This window comes from Petaurus breviceps, unplaced genomic scaffold (genome assembly GCF_028583685.1).
Source record: "Petaurus breviceps papuanus isolate PSGF00001 unplaced genomic scaffold, PetGlider_PUasm1.0 79, whole genome shotgun sequence".
NCBI lineage: Eukaryota > Metazoa > Chordata > Mammalia > Diprotodontia > Petauridae > Petaurus > Petaurus breviceps.
The window spans coordinates 9,041,587-9,055,439 of record NW_027186523.1 but is presented as its reverse complement, the minus strand read 5'-3'; the positions used below and the strand labels follow the sequence as shown (position 1 = coordinate 9,055,439).

Below are 13,853 nucleotides of genomic sequence, written 5' to 3'. Positions count from 1 at the left end.
GGAAGGAAGGAAGGAAGGAAGGAAGGAAGGAAGGAAGGAAGGAAGGAAGGAAGGAAGGAAGGAAGGAAGGAAGGAGGAAAGGAGGGATTTGAAAAAAATTTTAGGAGCAGTGATCACAAGAAAGAGAATAACCTTACTTTGACCAGAAATAAGTTCTGTGCTGAGAGATTAACAAGGTTATAAATACATTCATATTAAAATGTATAAATGACCTACAAACTTGAATTCTATTTTTGTTACTGTTTGATGGGCTGGGTGTCACACTTAACAAGCAAAGCTTCCATGAACTCCAAACCATTACAAAATAAACAAGGACAAAGTTGACTTCATTACAAGCCACTGATGCATGCAATTTAGAAAAACTAGCTATATACAGAAGCCCTAAGGAGAAAGGCCCTCATTAGTTGGAAGTGGTTTAAAATTTTAAAAATATAACAAAGAAACATTAACTCCCTCAGTACCATTTATGTAGCAAAATATATCCTAAATAATTTTGTCCAAAACAAAACAGATCTGGTGCACTTCTCTACAAATGTTTGGATTCCTGTTTCCTCAATACATTCCCTCAAACATCATGGTACCAAATACAGAATGGTGAATAATAAACACTTGTCAATGATTGCTATCTTCAGATTTATACACATCTTGGGTTCTTTCTCTTATTGCTTAAGAGGCATTTTGTTTTTATGAAGTTACTTCCTTGAATCTGCCAAGCTTTTGTAAGTAGTTGTACTGTACTACTTTCTAATGCCTACCAAATGTAACAAAATCCAAGAAACACACTTTAGACCTTTGAGTATTAAATCTTTGCTATCAGTTAAAATGAAAACTATTTTATTTTTACTTCATATCAAATCTTAGCTCTATTCAGATTTCTAACTTTAGTTACCTATATATATATATAAAGTCAATTATGTGTGCAAAAATTTAGTATTTCTCCCAGTTATTCTAATACAATGGAGTACTGTCTATACTGTATCACAAAATATTCTTTTTATATTCCTTTTTGTTTATATATTAAGTAACTAAATATACTTTATTTTTAAAATAATACTTATCACACATGGGCCACTGTGCCTAACAAGATGCAAATCAGTAAGTATAAAGAAAAACAAATACTCTGCTGACCAAGAAACATAACACTACCATATGAAATGGAAAAATAAGTAGTTTTGTCCAATCTGAAATATTTAAAAATATGAAAGTATGGACAATACCGGGGCATCCAAAAAATTATTTTCAACATAAATAAAACCAATGCACTTATAAATGTTTATCAATAGAATGAAAAAAAACTACAAAATAGTTGATTTTAATATCACTGAAAACCCCCAAATTAGGTATTAAACATAAAAAAAAATACTTTCTATTATTGCCTAAACAAGCTAAGCAACTAAAAATTATGACTGATATGCTTTCCTTATAATATCTCTCTGTGCATTTTTGGTCATATGCCATGGATTAAGAAGAGTTTCAACCTTCAATTTGAATGGTATTTGTAGGTTTCTGTCTTAACTATAACAGGACTTAGAAGTAAGTGTTCATGTTTCAACGGATTCTGTTTTAAGAGCAGACTTAGAAAGTCATGTATAGAAATAACAGAATAGGTTGTATCCATTTTTATATGCATTAAAAGAACCAAGCACTTTAGTACATAAAAATGTAAAGGTCAGACCACACACATATGTTACCAAAGTTATTATTTATTTGAAAAACAAATAAATTGGTCAAATATTGTATATTCACTTTCTGCTTTCTTCACTCAGATTGGGCTAATGATAAAATTAAGCAGTACCTTGCTTTGAATGGCTATTTAATATCTAAAGTCAAAGCTTTAAAATTAATCTATAACTGAAACTAGAATGCCATTTACAAAATTAGTATATGTTAGTTATAATACATACTGAAGCATTTACAACTGAAATAAACATGCTCAGGTGGTTTATTTAACCTGTCTTTAAAACCTATTACTTAAGAGGAACAGAGTAAGCCTACTGTCTTGTCAACAATAAAATCTAAATTTCATGAAAGTAAGAGTTAAAGTACTTTATATCTCTATTCAAAAATTAAATTGTATTAACCAGCTCACTTTAACATACAGTATCTTAGGATCTATTGTATTTCCCTTTTACCATACCTGTACTTATTATCTCTAGACTTTGTATCATCTCTATTTTAGAGATGAAGAAGCAGAAATCTAGAAGCATTAAGAAATTAGATATCTTAGGCCTGAACAGCATAAAGGAAAAATTCTGCATGTTTCTAAATATAAATTTATACCCTACATAATTTTATAGTAACTACTAATAGTTATTTACTATATATAGAACCCAAGGGTAAAGGCTTTCCAAAGTACTTTATTAACTAATAATGTTCCCAATTTAAATGAGTCAAAATAGAATCAAAATGAAAGGTATAAGGGAAGAAGGAAAGAAAAGTTTATATCTAAATGTTTATATCTATATGAACAGACAAATCAATTAGGAGAAATCTTCAGAAATGGATTACTTTACAAGGATTAAACATAATTTCAAGATTCTGGCAATTAAATTGTATCTGAATCTCTCCTATGCATTTAATTAAGAGAAATAAGTGTATCATGATGATTGATTTTAAAGGAAAAGAAACACTAAGATTTACTACTAATGCTCATGTACTCATTGTTCATAAATGAATGATAGAGGGTGAAGTCAAGATGGCAGAGTAGAGGCAACAACCCAGCTGAATTCTCTTAACAAATGTGAGTCATTAACTTCCATTTGCCCTCCAAATGACTTTAAAATAAAGTCTCAAATCGAATTCTAGAGCAGCAGAGCCAAGAAACAGTCAGAATAAGCTATTATTCCAGTGAAAGACAACTTAAGAGGATGGCAAGAGAGGTTTGTGATGCCAAGGTGGGGACTGGTCTAGAGTACAGCAGTAATACCAGCAATGGACCTTGAAGATGGTCATGACAGCTGCAGCAGCAACTTCAGGAGCTCTCAGTCAGAGATGGTAAGGGGAAATGCATAATTCATCAGAGAGAGATTACAGAGGACACAGGACCCATACGCGATTATAGAGGACACAGGACCCATACGCAATTCCAGGTTCCAGTTCCAGGGAAGAGTACTTATGGTTGGTCACAAAGGAGCAGAGGCCCTCGATGCAGTTGCAGGGCCAAGTGCAATACTAGCACTTGCAGCCACAGGGTAGCAGGGGCCATTCTTGAGGCAAGACCAGAGCATAGACAAGCAGAGCAATGACCAGACTTCTCCCCATATTACACAACCTTGGAAGCACCAAAAACTTCCAAACCTCAGATATAGCTCTGAAAACAGCAGCAAAAAAAAGTCTGAGGCCTGGACCATTGCCTCCCCATCTCCAGATGATCAGAACCCAACTTTAACATAAATTTTAAAGTCAAGAAATAGGCTGGGAAAATGAGTAAACAACACAGAAGAACCTGACCATAAAAAGCTACTACGGGTGGCAGGGAAGATCAAAACACAAACTCAGAAGAAGATAATGTAGAAAACAACTCCATGTAAAGCCTTAAAGAAAAAAACTGTAAACTGGACATAAGCCCAACAAGAATTCCTAGAAAGCTAAAGGAAAAGATGAGTAGTAGAGGGAAAACAAATAGAGTAATGCAAGAAAATTATACAAAGAGAATTAACAGCTGGGTAAAAGAGGCACAAAAATACTGAAGAAAATAATACCTTAAAAAAACAGAACTGGTAAAAGATGAACAAAAATTCACTGAAGAAAAAAACCCAACTCCTTAAAAAGCAGACTAGGCCAAGTAGGAAAAGAGGTATAAAAACTCACTGAAGAAAATAATTCCTTAAACATTAGAATAGGGCGAGTGGTAGCTAATGACTCTAGGAGACATCATAAAACAATAAAACAAAGTAAAGGATGAAAAAATAGAATAAAATGTTAAATATCTCCTCAGAAAAATAAGTGACTTACAAAATAGATCAAAGAGATATCATTTAAGAATTATTGGACAACCTGAAAGCCAAGATTTAAAAATAAAGCTAGACATCAGATTTCAAGAAATTTTAGAAAGAAAATCAAGAAAACTGCCCCAGTATCTCAGATGGAGAAAGCAAAATAGTAATTGAAAGAATTCGCAGGTCACCTCCTAAGAGAAATCTCAAAATGAAAATTCTCGGTAATATTACAGCTAAATTCCATAATTTCCAGGTCAAGGAGAAAATATTTTTTCTCTACCTCTCTTACTTGTTCTAGAAGGCAAAGGGGCTAGGACTGCAGCCAACAAGAATTAGCTACCTAGCAAAATTGAGCATAATATATAGTCATATTAAAAAATGCTCTAAATCACTATTGATTAGAGAAATGCAAATTAAGACAACTCTGAGGTACCATCTCACACCTATGAGACTAGCTAATATGCCAGAAAAGGGAAATGGTAAATACTGGAGAAGATGTAGGAAAATTGGAACATTAATGCACAGTTGGTAGAGTTGTGAATTGATCCAACCATTCTGGAGAACAATTTGAACTATGTCCAGAGGGCAATCAAATTGTGCATACCTTTTCATCCAGCAATACCACTACTAGGTCTATATCCCAAAGAGATCATAAAAAAGGTAAAAGTAACCACATGTACAAAAATATTTATAGCAGCTCTTTTTGTGGTAGAAAAGAATTGGAAGTTGAGGGTATGCCCATCAACTGGGGAATGGATAAACAAGGTGTGTTATATGAATGTAATGGAACACTATTGTGCTATAAGAAATCAGGATCCACAATATATTTGATATAGGTTATACATGTACAATCATGTTAAACATTTCCACCTTAATCATGTTGTGAAAGAAGAATCAGAACTAAAGGGAAAAACCATGAGAAATAAAAAAAACAACAAAGAAAGTGAAAACAGTATGTTTTCATCTGCATTCAGACTCCATAGTTCTTTATCTAGATGTGGATAGGATTTTTCATCATGAGTCTTTTGGACCTGTCTTGGTTCATTGTATGGCGGAGAAGAGCAAAGTCTGTCATAGTTTATCATCTCAAAATGTTGCTGTTACTGTGTGCAGTGTTCTCCTGGTTCTACTCAGTTCACTCAACATCAGTTTATGTAAGTCTTTCCAGGTTTTTCTGAAATCTATCTGCTCATCATTTCTTATAGAACAATAGTATTTCATTACATTCATATACCTCAACTTGTTCAGCCACCATATATAAAGAGGAACACAGCTGGGACAGAGCAGAACTGAGAAGGGGAACGGGTGTGGAGGCCAGGCACTCTGTTTGTCTGTTCTGTTCTGTTTATGATACTTTGTACAGAAGCCCTGGGACCTCACTGGAAGCCCTGGAAGAGGATTTTCTTGTCTGTTTACAGAAGTCCTGGAGGAGGGTTTCAGAAGTCCCGGGACTACACTGACAATTTGTGTTGAGTTCTCAGACCTTGTTTGTGGGTCTGTGTTAATTTCACAGGCAGACAGTGAATGGATGATGGTGCCAGCAACGTGTATGAATGTTGTTTTGACTCTGTTAAGCTTTGTCTTCCCAGAAACAGAAACAGCGAAGGACTTGAAGTAGACTGGATATTGTGAGCTTCAATATGGAACGGGAACTGGACGAGGAACTAGATGAGAAGCTGGACAAAGAGCTAATGGCTGCCTGCCTGTGAATCCAGGGACCTGGACCCATGGAAGAAGAACCATGGAATTCGAGAGCCAGCCTTGGGCCAAGATGAAAAGACTTCTCCTTGGGTACTTAGTGCTGACTGATAAAATCATGATTTACTGTGATGTAGGGATGGGAGAACTTTGTACTCTATACCTTGTACTCCTTAAGGATGATTGAGTTAAGGATGATTGGAAACTAATCTCTAATCAAGAAGAAAGAAGACTTTTTGACTGAGAGATGAAGACAATGTGATCTAGGGGTGGGAAAACTTAGACCTTTGTACTCTGTGTCCCTTAAGGAGGATTTCTCCTTAAGGATGATTGAGTTAAGGACTTATTGAATGATACCGTTTGCTTAAAACTATGTGGCTACTTTAAGTGAAAACTATGTGGCCACTTTAGTGATAAATTGTTATGCTGTATCATTGTGAATGCTGTACTTTGGTTTCTGTGAATGTTTTGCTTTAGTTTACTGCTGAATAAATAGAGTCCACTATACTAGGTGATTGGAACCTAGAGCTATTCACCGCAACAATCCTCTGGAAAGGAATTCTCCTGCTTATGCTTGGCTTTACACTAGATCTGCATCCTAAAGCCATCAAAGAAAATGGAAAAGGAGATAAATACACACACACAATATTTACAGCAGTTCTTTTTGTCATGGCAAAGTATCGGAAATTGAGGGGATGCCCATCAATTGGAGAATGAATGAACAAGTTGTTACATATGATTGTGATGTAATATTACTGCATTATAAGAAATGATGAGGGGGACAGTTTCAGAAAAACATGGTAAGATCTATGCGAAATGACAAAAAATGAAATGAGCTGAACCAGAAGAATAATTGTACACCATAACAGCAATGTGGTAATAACGATCAACTGTGAAAGAATTGGCTATTTTGATCAAAACAATGATTCAAGACAATTGCAAAGGACTAATGACCAAAACATGCTATATACTTCCAGAGAAAGAACTGATGAACTCTTAAGTGCAAACTGCAGAATAATTTTTTCACTTATTTTTCTTGCTTTTTTGTGATATGATTAATATGGAAATGTTTTACATGATACCACGTACATAACTCATATATTGCTTGCCTTTTCAGTGGCTGAGGAAGGGGTGGGAGGGAAGGAAAGAATTTAGAATTCAAAATTTTTAATAAAAAAAAGTAATGTTAAAAATAAATAATAATTTTTTTAAATGAACAATAGAGTAGCAAAACAAAAACTACCTGAGATCTCTCTCTCTCTTTTTTTACAAAAGATTTTATCAAAGATCTTTACATTAAAGAGCTTTGGGCACACCATTCCAGGTGTCACAGAGTCCTGTTAGGCAGTGGGCACTGGCTGGGGCATAGCTAGTTGCTCTGCCTTCCCACTCTTCTGCTTTGAGATGGGGGTGATAGGAAGAATCTCATCCTTGGCCCCTACGATGTTCACACTGTCAGGAAGGGGCTTCTTAAGGCCAATCTTGCCGCTTGGGTCCCAGGGAAACATGATTTTGACTTTAATTCCCAATACACCCTGTCAGAGGAGGACATGTGCACAGCTGTGGTGACATAGTAGTTGACAGGGTCTCCACTCTGAATCATCAGGCCACCCACAAACTTCATGGACTCGGCCCTCTGGCCTCTGAGCTTACCAGACACCACCACTTCACATTCCTTCGCTCCACTCTCCATAATGAAGTAGAGGACACCATAGCAGGCCCTACTCATGGCAAGGCCTCCCAGGAGCTTGTAATATACAGGGACTAGGCCTGAGCAATAGCACAGACACCTCTGGTGGCCACCTTCTCAGCATACAGCCCCACCCTGCCTTCAGGAAAGCCAAACCTCTTCTGAACTAGGGCTGTAAGTTCACGAATCTAGTAACTCTTCTCCCCAAGGACATTCTGAGTCCTGGTGGCCAAGATGATGATTTCTTTCCTGGTTGGAGTAACTCGAACCTTCACTCCAGAATAGCCATCCTCAGCCAGCTCCCTGGTGAGAAACTCATTCGGCTTGGCTTTGAAGATGTCATCAGCAACAAGCTTCCTCTTCTTAGAGATCTGCACCACCATCTTACACTGACAGGAAAAAGTCTTAGATCTTTTAAAAAATATTATTCCTAAAAGCTCGACTCTTCAAAACTTTCTTTTATAACCCCTCAAATAAAAAAACTGGCCATGGTAATCAATAAAACCATCATGTTTCTAGAATTCCAATATTTTCTATGTAAACTCCTTAAAATTTGCATATAGAATGATATTTAAACCTTTTAACTTGAAAAGAATCAATATATATCAAGAAGTATTTTTAGAAGTTCCAAAATGAATAGCTTTAGGTCTCATTTGTTCTCAAAGATCAATATACTATTGGGGGGGAAGGAATTTTCAAAAGAAGTGGCAATGAGACATGAACTACAAGAGCATGACATCGTAACAGCATTAAAAAAAAATGAACAGATTAAGGAGGTAAGAGAAAGATGGGAAGACTGTTCAAATCCAATGTTTCATTCCCTTAATTTTTTTTTTGCTTCAAAGCTACTTATGTTTTACTAATTATATTTTCAATAAACATAGCAGATATTACCAACAAAATCAAAGATTAATTTAAAAACTAGCAAAAATAAAGGAATTTCTAAGGCTATTTAAGTCTTGGAAAGGAGCTCTTGAGAATTACCAAGGGAGTCAAACTTCCCTTAAATGGAGCACTACTAATATTCTCCAGATTTGCTAGCCCTCCCTGGAACCATCTAGTGAAAATGTTTATGTTAAAACTGGGTTCAAATGGAAGGTCACCTAACTTAACTTAGAAAACAGCAGCGCCTTTTTAACTATAATATGAAATATATCCCATAGAAGAGAAATAATTAATTCTGTATACCAATAAAAACGAATTTCATTACATTTTCATGTCACTAGGTTCCTGTTTCCCCTCCCAAACATCTTTTGATAAAAAATCAACTACATTTCCAAAAAGGTTCCACCTACCTATCAAAAAGTCTCTCAGGTTTGCTCACTTTCCCCCGCAAAACTATAATAAAAGTAACAGACACAGTCTTGCACAATTAGCTTTGATTTTTATCTCCTTTCTGACTTTGAAACTGCACGTGTATATCAAGTGAACAAGATAAGGCATTTATATTACACAAATTAATACACTATTCTTTAAAAATTGCCTCTGTGACCAGGGTAACTAGACAATAGGAGATTATTTCCTATTTCATTATATACCACACAAAAATCAATACAAGTTCATTTTATTTGGACAGTACTGTTAGATACACATTTTATCATTTATATCTTGGGACTAAAAGGACAACACTAAAAGTGTAACATTTTATATGAAGATTGAAATCATGTAATTCATCTAATCACCCTGCAAAGAAGCACCTAACGAGCAGCAAGCACATGATGCAGAAAGTACACCACCAAAAAGCATTCTCAAGGAAAGACAAAAGTTAAGTCACTCAGGTGATTAACATGACCTTTAAAAGTAAGTTATAGAGCAGAGAAAAAAAAAGAAAGGTCAGCATAGGAATCAATGCTATAGGTGGCACACTTTTTGAACGCAGTTAACTACATAAATAGGTAGGTCCTAATTTAATAAGACAATTTCATTCTGTCAGTCACTCATTCAGAAATCATTTACTAAACACCTACATGCAGAGTATTTTAGGTGCTTAATTTTAAAGCTATGCTAATGAAACATTTATTTGTGCAGCTTAAACATGTTTAAGAACAAGAATTCACAATCTGCTTGTTACTTTAAAAGTATTAAATTCATTAACATAATAGGGCAAATGAAAAAAATTATGAGTGAACTGCCAGCTTTAGTTTTTATCCTGAAAAATAAACAAAACTTTCCAAGTCAATTTTTTAAATTGCATAGAAACAACTTAAAGGTGTTTATATTTTTACTGCAAAGGAAAGAGTAGACAGACCAATTAGCCTGCTAACACAGAGCTTTTTTAGTAATATATTATTATCAAGTGCCAAGAAAACAAACTTCATTTAGAGTTTAAAAAAAAGCCTTCTAAAAGGAATGTACCATAATGTATTTTATAACATAGGAAACACACACATACACACACTTTTTAAAAAATTAAAGTCAATTGTTGTAAAGAACATTAGACCAAGTCAGAAGACTTGGGTTTTATTGGTTCTGACATTTAGAACCTGTAAGGAGTTGGGCCAATGTAACCTCTCTAAGATGCAGTTTCCTCATAAATGAATTTAAACACACAGTATTGTGCTAGGTGCTAGGTATACAAAGACAAAACAAAGCAGACCATGTCTTCAAGAAGCATATATTCTAGAGCAGAAACAGTATATATATTTGACCACTCTGCAGCTTTTGACAATTGTAGACCCCCTGGATTCTCCCTTCTCTCTTTGGGGTCCTTCCTATTTGTCTAGTTATTCCTTCTCAGCTCCCTTACTATGGATATAAAACAAGCCTCTGTTCTGGACCCTCCTCTCTTTTTTTCCTAAATTTGTTGACCTCATTAGGTCCTGGTGATCAAAATGATCACCTCTAGGCAAATAACTCCCAGATCTGTATTTCCAGTCCCTAGCTTCTCTACAGTCTTACATCAACAACTGTCTACCTGGAACTTCAAATGAATGTCTTATCAGCATTTGAAACTCAACTGACCCTTCTTAAAAACTTCACTATTTGTGTAGAGGAAACCATCATCCTTCTAATCACCCTGGTTGCAAATCTCAGTGTCATACTCCACTCCTCATTCTCCCTCATTCCATATATAAAAGTCAGTTACCAAATCATGTCGATTATACCTTCACATCACCTCTCAAAAATATCCCCTTATCTCCACTCATACAGCAACTTCCCTAGTACAGACCATAATCACCTCTCGCCTGAACTAGTGCAATACCCTCCTAATTTGTCTCCCCTGTCTTTAAAGCTGCAACAGTAATATTCCTTAAGCACAGTTGTGACCATATCATACCTCTGGCTGAACAAACAGTAGTGACTTCCTATCACTTATGGGATTAAATATAAACTCCTCTGTTTGGTATTTAAAGCTCTTCACAAACTGGTCCCAAGTCAGCTTTTCAGTCTTATCACATATGACTCCTTTTTACACACTCTATTCAGCTCAGCCACATGGGCCTTCTTATTTCTTTTCATACATGAGGCCCCATTTCTTGCCTCTGTACCTTTGCACTGGCTATTCCCCAGGCCTAGGATGAATTCTTACTTCATTTCTATCTCTTAGAATCCCAAGATTCCTTCAAGACTCTGCTCAAGTATCATTTATTCATGAAGAGGGTGTGTGGGGGACTAGCACCTCTGGTGTGAGGGCTGCTCATCCACCTTTGGTGCCTACGTTTCACCCAGTTCTCATCTGTAGCTCCAAGAAACCGTAGCTTGTGCAGCAGCCACACTCAGGTAAAACTGTCTTGGCAGACAGGCTAAACCAAGCTGAGAGCAATCTACAGGCTTCAAACTTGTTAGGGAATTAGAGGGATCTTTTGTAGGGGCATGTGAAGACTTCCCCATCAGAATGGGCGGATGAGAACAATTTGTTCCAAAAGCCAGGAAGGCAGCTGAAGCTGTTGCTGTGGAGTGCTTAGAGCTTGGTAAGACATCAAAGTCATAACTGCATCTCAGGCCTTCACTAGTGGTCTTCACTTTTGTCCTGCCACTGGACTTCAATGACTCTGGAAGAGAGAGTGAGGCTGTCAACCTTGTGCAACTCTGCCTCACTTAAATCCATTTAGGGTGCAAGTCACAACATCACTCATGATGCCATAAAGGACCACCACCCAGACCAACAGCTACATGAAGCCTTTCCTGATTCTCCCAACAATTTATGCCTTCTCCATCAAAATTTTCTAGTATCTATTCTAGATACACTTATCTAGGTACACGTTATCTCTCATTTAGAATGCAAAATACTTGAGAACCAAGACAGCTGCCTGAACAGACATACTGCCCAGCTTACACATACCTATTCCAATAGAAATCTAAAATTTATACTGGCCTAATGATCAAGAAGTCCAATGAAAACCTACAGTAAGTGACTACTTTGATCCCAGAAATGCACCTGAAGTCACCCTGAAGGACAAAGGCAATAGGAAAGAGGGCTGAAGTCATCAAAATAGGATACCAGATGAAGAATGTGACCAGAGATAGTCCAGAGACACCTAAATTAAAGCCTGTATGGTTCTGTGTCCAGAGGTACTGAGAGCAAAGGCTCTCAACAGAAAGTCCCAGGGGGTAAAAATGCAACTTTTGGTACCTTGGAAGCTCAAGGGAGTAGCAGCAAACAATGCAATGTAGCAGTGCTCACACATGGACAGCCTGGAGCTTTGGAGATCCAAGGTCCTAGTTCTCTGTCCTGAGGTGCCATAAAAGAGCATTTAGATCCAATACTCTGAACCTCAAAGATACAAGGGTCCTAAGCACTCCCCCAAATTAGAGGTCAGAGGAGGAACCCAGGTTACACACGGTGAGATCAAACATGGTTAACCACATAATATAATAATAAGTACAGCAAGGGATAAAGCATCACTGGCATGAAGTCCAAATTTAGGGACTAAAGCTGAAAATAAACCAAAGAAGACACCGACCGGTATCAAAAATTATTGAAGATCCAGAGCTCTCTCAAAATCCAATGAAGGAGAAACTAATTCCATAACAACTGGAAAAAACAGACTCAAGGAAAAGAACTGATTTTCCACAAGGGTAACAAAAATGCCTAGAAGAAATGAAGCAACTGATAAAAACAAAACAAAATAAAAACAAAAACTCTGGACAAAAAAAAAAGATTAGAAGGATAAATAGTTTAGAACAGAAAGCAATAAATCATATCCAGGTAATGAAAGCCTTGAAAATCAGAATAGGTCAAATAGAAATCAAAGATTCCATGAGACAGAAAGAGATTTGAACAAAATAAAAAAAAATAAAAGAAGAAAACATAGGATATCTAACATCAAAAACAACTGACATGAAAATGAGCAGAGAAAAATGAACAAATAATTTGGACTCCTTGAAAACCATTATCTTAAAGGAAAGGACTGGACATATAATTTCAGAAAATGATCAACAAAACCTGTCCACATCTATTAGAGCCAGGCTGCAAAGTCAAGATGGAAAGAAGCCAATGATCACTCTCCCCAAAAGACATTCCCAAAGTAAAAGTCCTAAGAATGTCACAGCAAATATGCCAGTGCTTACAAATCAAGGAAAAAATTCTAGAAGTATCCCTAAAGAAGGAGCTCAAATAGCAAGAAACCACAATCAGGATCACACAAGACCTAACAATCTTTTGCAATCTTTGAGCAATAATAAAATATCCCAAAAGCCAAGAGATAGGCTTATAACCACAAATAAATACTCTGAAAAGCTGAGTATAATCCTATAGCAGACATATTAACCTAGGATCCACAGACCTTCTCCCCCAATCATCCAAGGAGTCCACAATTAAGACTTCAAGAGATCAGGGGCATCTAATTGGCGCAGTGAATAGAGCACTGGCCCTGGAGTCAGGAGGACCTGAGTTCAAATCCGGCCTCAAATACTTAACACAAAAACTAGCCGTGTGACCTGGGGCAAGTCACTTAACCCCAACTGCCCTCCAAAAAGAAAAAAAGACTTCAAGAGGTCTATAAACTTGGATAGGAAAAAAAAAATGACATGTTTGTTTTAATATAACTGGCCTTAAACAGACTGCTAAAAGGGTCCATGACCCCCCCAAAAGATAAGAACCCCTGTACTACAGGGAGAAAATAAGCCTTTAATAAGATAAAAGGTCTTCAAGCATTTCTGACACAAACACAGGAGTCTGATGACAAAAGTACTAACATTCTAATAGGAAGAAAAAAAAAATAAGCATCCCTTCTGAACTTTAAGTTTACAACAGGTCCTGAGAGAGTTAAATAAGAAAAATAGAATTGGAAAGGGGAGGGGAGGAGAAATAGAATGTTCTGTTCTAAGGAAGAAGAGAGTGACTTACTATTTCTCTTTACTGTATAAGAAGAGTATAGATAGAAGCAGCAATGACAGAAAGGGACAAAGGAAGGTTGAACACACATACACATACACATAAATATTTGGTGTATAAATACATCAAGATGATGAGGGAAAAAGGAAAAGAACTTATATGTACTAAAGTATTTATAGCAGCTCTCTTTGGGGTGGCAAAGAACTGGAAATTGCAGAGCTGCCAATCAAATGAGGAATGACTGAACAAG

At 36.4% G+C, this 13,853-nt stretch overlaps 1 protein-coding gene and 1 pseudogene across 1 annotated transcript in view; both read right to left on the bottom strand.

The window, feature by feature from the left end:
* The window catches only part of LOC138175820 (transcription initiation factor TFIID subunit 3-like), a 260,852-nt gene that overhangs the window by 134,528 nt on the left and 112,471 nt on the right, over positions 1–13,853 (bottom strand). The window lies entirely within an intron of this gene.
* LOC138175735 (small ribosomal subunit protein uS3-like) lies at positions 6,724–7,733 on the bottom strand (annotated as a pseudogene).